Consider the following 7510-nt stretch of genomic DNA (forward strand, 5'->3'; position numbering starts at 1 on the left):
TTTCCTGTTGCTAGATTTATTTTATCATTTATTGACCATCAGTAATCTTCACTCATCACCTGCTGCTCTGCCTAATCGTCATGTTTCACATCATGTGTTGATTTTTTCACTGTTCAGCGTCAGATTCTCTGTTTTTATGCCATAATTCACATCTAGTTCGTCGCTGCGTTTTATGTCCCGCTTCTCCTGTTTCAGAGTTTTGCACAATGTGCTCGTCTTTTTTTTTTTAAGCCCCTAAAGTGCAGGGCGGTCGGGAAGAGTATCGATGGGGAAAAGGCAGACTGACATAAACCTTTTAAAACAACGGAAACAATTTCGGTATTCTGATTATTGAAATTTAAAAGTGCTGTGGTACCGTTGTTYTATCACACCCGTTTCATACCGGACCTCTTACAGCACCGGTGTTAACGCTATAAAATGAACGCTCTCTATCGTGGTATCACCCATGGAGGGATTTCTTTATTAAAAGTAGTTCATTTTTCAGAGGGATACAAAGTGAGGGTATCGTGATTTAAGTATGTTAATAAGAGCAATTTTTTTTCTTCCATGGAAGCGGGCAGCTTTCAAACAGAAATAAAACACTTTTTAATAAGTTGCTGCTTTGACATGATCACAGAACAGGCAAAACATATAAAAATACCAGACAAAGTGAATCACAGCAACGTCATCAGCCGGTGTAACGCTGAACTGATGGGGAGAAGCTAGTAGCAGGAGCGGAGCTGCCCCAAAAGCTAACAAACACTGAATAGAAGAAGAGCTGCCATTGATACAGTTGCAGCCAAGCATGATTTAATGTTACAAAATAGTTTTACCAAGTTGCTCAAAGTCTAAACTGGTATTGTTGTGCATTTAAAGTGTAAAATTTACCTTCGACCAAATGCCCCCCAAAGGAATCCCAGCGCCCCCTTTTGTAAGCGTGTCCGCCAGCGCCCCCTGCCGTCCTCTGAACACCCCTGGGCGGTACCGCCCATGTTGGGAACCGCTATGATGTGCTGTATTTTCCACACTAAAAGGCGCACCGGATTATAGGCGCATAACATAGACGCTACAGTTAGGTTGCCACCCGTCCCGTATTGAACCTGTACGGGACATGATTTGTTCCATTCTCTACAAATGTGGATGTGTAATAATAAAGAAGTGGTCCCCGAGTACTTTATATAGTAGGCTGCCCCAGTCGTTGTTTCACTCACGGTGTGGTGTTGCGATATTGTGCCCAAATGTTTTCTGGGTAACACAGACCAACCGACACGCTCCCCCCAGCTTTAAATGTATAGGGGCTGGTCCCTTGGTAACCCTAGTCAAAGCACCCCGTATGAATGTCTAAAGCCACTTTGTTGACATAAAGAATGTCGACAAAACAGTCCGACTCGTGTCGGCGAGGAGAGCCTTCTGCGACTGGGCCGGGGCGTGGCCGGACAATGGTCACCCTTCTCCGTTCGCGCACAGCATGTTTGTGGAGAACGTGATGCTGAATGACCTGCAGACGACCTGATTATCAGGTCGTAGGTAGATAGGTCAGTCAAACTTTATTAACAAACCAGTTTTTTGACAACTATTCCGCCTTATAGTGCGGAAAATACGGTAACTATATTAGGTCAATTGAAGACATTATTTGAGTGTAGGCATTTAGGACTGTACAACCAGAGCAACAGCTTGGTTCACATATTTAAAAAAGTTAGATTCATTTCTGTTGACTGTTGGACGGCACCAGGATCACCTTTTTTCATCCATGTTTGTGCACCACCGGAGGCAGAGGGCATCCAGTTTGAGTGCCTTCGGACAGATTGCATAAGAATTAGTGTCTCTTTATCTCATTATTCTCTATGAGGGACAGACTAAACTGCCAACTCAGAGCTGGAAGTGAACCAGTGTCTGAGCTTCTGACCCTAAAGAGCAGGATGACCAGATAAACTGGGACCTCGATGTACAAAATCTGTTCCAATTCCTTCCAACCGTTGGAAGGAATCGGAACAGATTTGGTTGTAATCCAACTCTTCTCTAAAGGCATAAGATGTGGATAATTACAAAAGGACTGAATTTGCTGAGGTCAAAACAAGATTCCTTGAGAACCTGGATGATTTGCTAAATGGCAAACTGGGAAGCTCAGCTATTTTTGAGAGAGTAAGAGTCTAGTCATTGCACATCCACATTGAAAGGAGACAGTTTGAGAAATTGGTAAGGATGCCTTCCTGATGTATCTCAAGGGACTGTTTTAAATCTGTTCTTGAAGAAAGAAACAAAAGACTTGCTTGACACAGTATACCTTGCAGACAGCTTCAAATTACCAGGGTATGAGCTTGGAGGTAACTAGGGAGAGGGATTTTTACTCAGACTGCTGCCCCTTTGACCCAGATTCCCATATGCTGTACAAAATTGACGAGTTATAATTCAAAGTGTAGATGGAAAAAAATAAACTAATCTTCTTTGGAATTTAGTTCTGCTGAGAGAAAAAACAGGCAGTAGTCAGAGAGACGGAATGAGTGTGAAGGTCCTCGATTGCTCTTTTCTCCGTCCTTAGTGAAAAGCTGAGATGACTGTGAGAAACCCTTTTTTTAATACTGGCATTGAAAGAAAAGCAGAGAACAAAGCTGTCATCAGAGTAATTTGAGCACAAATTGAAGAAGCACCGAAAGGAAAGAAAAAAAAAGTCCTTGACATTTCCATCAAATGGGACTGGAGTAAAGACTTGCTGCTGGCAGAAAGAGTCTAAGCGACAGGTTTTAGTTTCTGTGTCAGACATACTGCTGGTGTCTTTATGCATATGTTACCTTCAGATAACCGCTGAAAAGCCCTGGTCTGTAATTATATTCTACTGGCCCGTGTTAAAGGCAGAAATGTCAGTAGCACTTGACAGCAGGTTGCCAGAGCAGTTTCTCCCAGACCCAGAGTGTGGGCTGGATTTCTGCTTCAATGTCGACTTGTGGTGGGTGTGTTTGTTTAGTTGTTATGTCACATCTAATTTTGGGTGTGTGTGGTGGTGTGGGTTTGCTAAAGGTAGTGTGTGATGAACCCACTATTTGGCCTGGAAGATTCAGCTTTGAAACCTTGCTTCTTTTTTGGATGATAAAATCGTTATTCCAGCTGCTACATTCGTAAGCCACCCAGGATGTTCTCAACTGCTATTCTCTTTATTTTTTTCCCACTATTCATGTGAACAACTTTTTTATTTCTTTTCATTTATCCTCCTCAGCAAAATAAGACTCATTACCACTTTTCACTAACTACTGCTGGCAGTTGTTGCCAGGATTGAGGTTTAAGGGCAATTACTTTTTCACATAGGATCAGGTTGGTTTGGATAGCTGTTTTTCTCCCTCAGTAAACAGAATCATTACTTGAAAACTGCTTTTTGTATTTACTCAGTCTATTTTATGACAAAAAGGCAAAAACAGAAGAAATCTGAAAGGCAGCAATACGTTTTTACAACACTAGGTGTACATTCTTTCAATGAATATCCACATTCACTACTTTCTGCAGAGCAATGCCATGACAGTTTGGCAGTTCAATTTTCTTTTGCAGCAAAGTGGCGACGGCCCACCACCTACACACACCGGGCTGTGCTGCTCTCCGAGAGACACGACTGATCACAGGGCTTTGTGCTTCCTGAGGGGAACCGGATTGTATGAACTGAGGAGATATTTTCACACAGTAAGAGATTCTGTGAATTTATGAAGAAAAAATAAACTTCACGATTGGAATAACACTGCAAAGGTTTGTGCTACAACGACAGTGAAAGAAGAACAAAGACAAATCGACTTCAGAAATGTTAAAATCATTATTAAAAATACATTTAAGGGTTACGAAAACAAAAGGTCACAATAATCACTGTGGGTACTTGACGCATAAAGATGCAAAGATTTGACAAGTTCTTCACATTACGCTTAATGAATATCAGAACTAAACCAACTGAAACCACAAGAAAAGTTGGATATATATATATAATTTTACTGTCTAGATAATGGAGGGATGATGATATATCTAGCTCTCAAGATGAGATGAAACACAATATTAGGTTTATGAGGCAAAACAAAGTTTGTTTACAGGGGTTTTATTTACCCTGGTAGACAGTTTTATCTATCTATTGGTAAGATAAATAGTTTTGAATAACAAAACAATTTGTTTAACCAAAGGAGACAGACACATGGATAAGATATGTAGTTTGGCAATGGCAGTGGAGGAAGTGAATGAAGCCTCTCAGTTCATGTTCCAAATATGGAGCAATTAAAGTCAGACAAACAAGAATGTTTGCTCTTTTTAACAGCCATCTTCTTTGACTTGGTACTACTCTCTTCACAGTCGGGGACGGTTGTTTTTCCAGAATGCTTCAAGTCACACCTTAGTCCTAAACCTAACCCCTGACCCAAAAACAGCATTTCCCCCCTGTGGGGACCAGGCTTCAGTCCCCACAAGGCGCAGTGGGTCCCACAAAGTAATATGTGTCCCCACAAGGTATTAAATGCATGGCACACACACATGCACACCCACACACACACATGCACACGCACACACTGAATAGAATCTTTCAACTCTGACACTCAGACTCTTTCAAGACATATCAATACTCTTGTCATGTCAGCAGCAGCAATACACTTATCAGACTTCAAAGCCTTGAGGTCTTGCTCAACAACAAACAGCTGAAAAATGAAATCCTCTTGCTTGCTAAACTGCTTTTGATCGCATCGACCCGCTCCTGATTGATCACATAGCACTAAACGCCTAGCTGAGAGTTTGCACCTCTCCATGTTCTCCACATCCATCTCTTGACCATGATTGTTGGCCCCTCAGCTCCCGCCAAGCACCTCCACTTCCACGATTACTCTCCTGAAAATACCAAAAAGACACACACACACGCGCGCACACACACACACGCACACAAGCAGAGATGTTTTTATTTTTCATCACAGCAGAGTGATAACACCGGGGGATGAATATAGGAGCACAACATTTTTCTTTTAATTTCTTTGCCTGCTTCTCCTACAAAAGTTTCTTCTGGCCTTTGCAGCAACCTGCCACAACACAGTTCATCATCCCTTCGTCTCCCTTTTCTTGAGTGTGTGCATCCTGGACTATTACTACTAACTACTGCAGGCCACAGTAGTTCAACTATTGATTTTTCCTCTCTATTCATTGTCTCTCTCCACCCCATCAGAACACACACTTGAGAAAATTTGTGACTTTTTTGATGTTGTTGTTGCTGCTGCAAGTTTTACTTTAGAAATGTGTTGACAAGCTTTGGTTTTTTTAAATGATTATCTTGAGTTGTGTCACTGAAATCATATTGAATTCAACTTTGTTGATGAAGATTTTTTTTTTCAGTTTAATGAAATTAACAAGTTTCTGGATCATATTTTGCAAATTTATCTTCAGATAACAGTTGTGTCTTTATAGCCATTTAATATTTTCATATTTTCTCAAGTTACAAACAGATATTTTAATATATTTAATGGCAATTAGCAAACACCTGATAGATCTGCACATCTGCTGTGGCTGTTAAAGGAGCTACTTTGCAGTGAAACACTGATAAAAACTTTAAAGAGTTAAAAGAGGGCCCATGTCATGATGACTTTGTGAAGGTAGTGTTTTAGAAAAAGTAGGACGTTCTTAAAGAGACATAGGCCTAATTTCAAGACATTAAATTACAAAATAAAATTTATTATAAGTCAAATCTGATATATGTATCATTTTTAGAATAACTGAAGTTAACATAGTTACTTAATTGTGCTGTAAATGTAAATGCCTCAAAAGTATATGATACTGTCCATTAAGATGTACTTTATTGATCCCAAAATTGGGAAATTCTTGGGCAACAGCTGCATGACATACAAGAAACACATAATATGCTGAACATTAAATAAAATGTAAAATATACTGATATAAAATAAAATCCAGTTTCCATACAATTAGAAAAATTAAGTAGATAATAGTTATTTATCAAATGATAAAAAAAATGTAATCAAATAATTAAATTTGATTTAGAAAACTATGCTTTTATACTGAAAATGTGACTCTTGCAAATGTCATTAACCCTAAATCCACGGATAATTTGTCAAAAATGCAGAAGTGTAAGTAAATCTGAAGTTAAATTAAGGAGAAATTCACATATATTCCTGCCAAACTCGATAGAACTCATTAAGCAACAAAAACATATAAAGCACATTCACATGTTAGAATGGCCCACTCAAAGTCCAGACCTAAATATTGTTGGGAATCAATGGTAAAATTAGAAAATTGCTGGTGAGCGTTAGATCTATTTTACAAAGAAGAATGGGGGGAAACAAATTAGCTGTTGAGAAAATGTAGAGGTGTGCTCCTCAGAATGTGTAAATGACTTGTATTTATACTGATGTAATTCTGAATTGATAACAAATAGTGCAGCTCTTTCAATACTTACTAGTATGTTGTTATTATAAAAATGTCCAGAAGATGGGGCTAGATAACTAATATGGATTTCTTGTCCTCTAGTCACTCTACAATTTCAGTTTGTTACTACAATTTATTTTTATCAAAGCCACAATAGTCTTATCAAACAGCATGCAACTGAAGATATAACAAAACATATCAAATTAGCAGTTGGCAACATGATTGCGCTAGTAGAAAGTCCATCCATCCATTTTCTTCCGCTCATCCGGGGTCGGGTTGCAGGGGCAGCAGCATCAGAAGGGAGAAAGTAAAGAACTGAACTCAAACCTTCATATAATTTGGCTCAAGTTTTCATATCACGTTTTGAGAAATAGCTTTTCTATATTTTGTTTTTTCTGTATGTGAATTTTCATCAGTTTTCTTATATGCTGTTTACAAACTGTTGTCTATGCTCATTTTTATTTTTATTTTTTTTACTGCCTATTTTATATCTAAGGGCAGATTGCCTTGAGGCTAGTCAGTTTGCCTGGATGTTTTTCTTTCACATTTTTCACAGCTGAAAATGTATGTCTGTGGCCACATATTGGCTCCTATGCATTATTACACTTGGGTGTTTCAGAAACACTTATATATACAGGTCCTTCTAAAAAAAATTAGCATATTGTGATAAAGTTCATTATTTTCCATAATGTAATGATAAAAATTAAACTGTCATATATTTTAGATTCATTGCACAACAACTGAAATATTTCAGGTCTTTTATTGTTTTAATACTGATGATTTTGGCAAACAGCTCATGAAAACCCAAAATCCCTGTCTCAAAAAATTAGCTCATGAAAAGGTTCTCTGAACAAGCAGTTAACCTCATCATCTGATACAACAAAGTAACTCTAAACACCTGCAAAAGATTCCTGAGGCTTTTAAAAACTCCCAGCCTGGTTCATTACTCAAAACCGCAATCATGGGTCAGACTGCTGACCTGACTGCTGTCCAGAAGGCCATCATTGACGCTGAAAAGCTTTATGGAGATGAAGATTTCATTTTTCAGCACCACCTGCTCACAGTGCCAAAACCACTGGTATTACTGACCATGGTGTTACTGTGCTCAGTTGGCCTGCCAACTCTCCTGACCTGAACCCCATAGAGAATCTGT

This window comes from Poecilia reticulata, linkage group LG15 (assembly GCF_000633615.1).
Source record: "Poecilia reticulata strain Guanapo linkage group LG15, Guppy_female_1.0+MT, whole genome shotgun sequence".
Classification (NCBI taxonomy): Eukaryota; Metazoa; Chordata; class Actinopteri; order Cyprinodontiformes; family Poeciliidae; genus Poecilia; species Poecilia reticulata.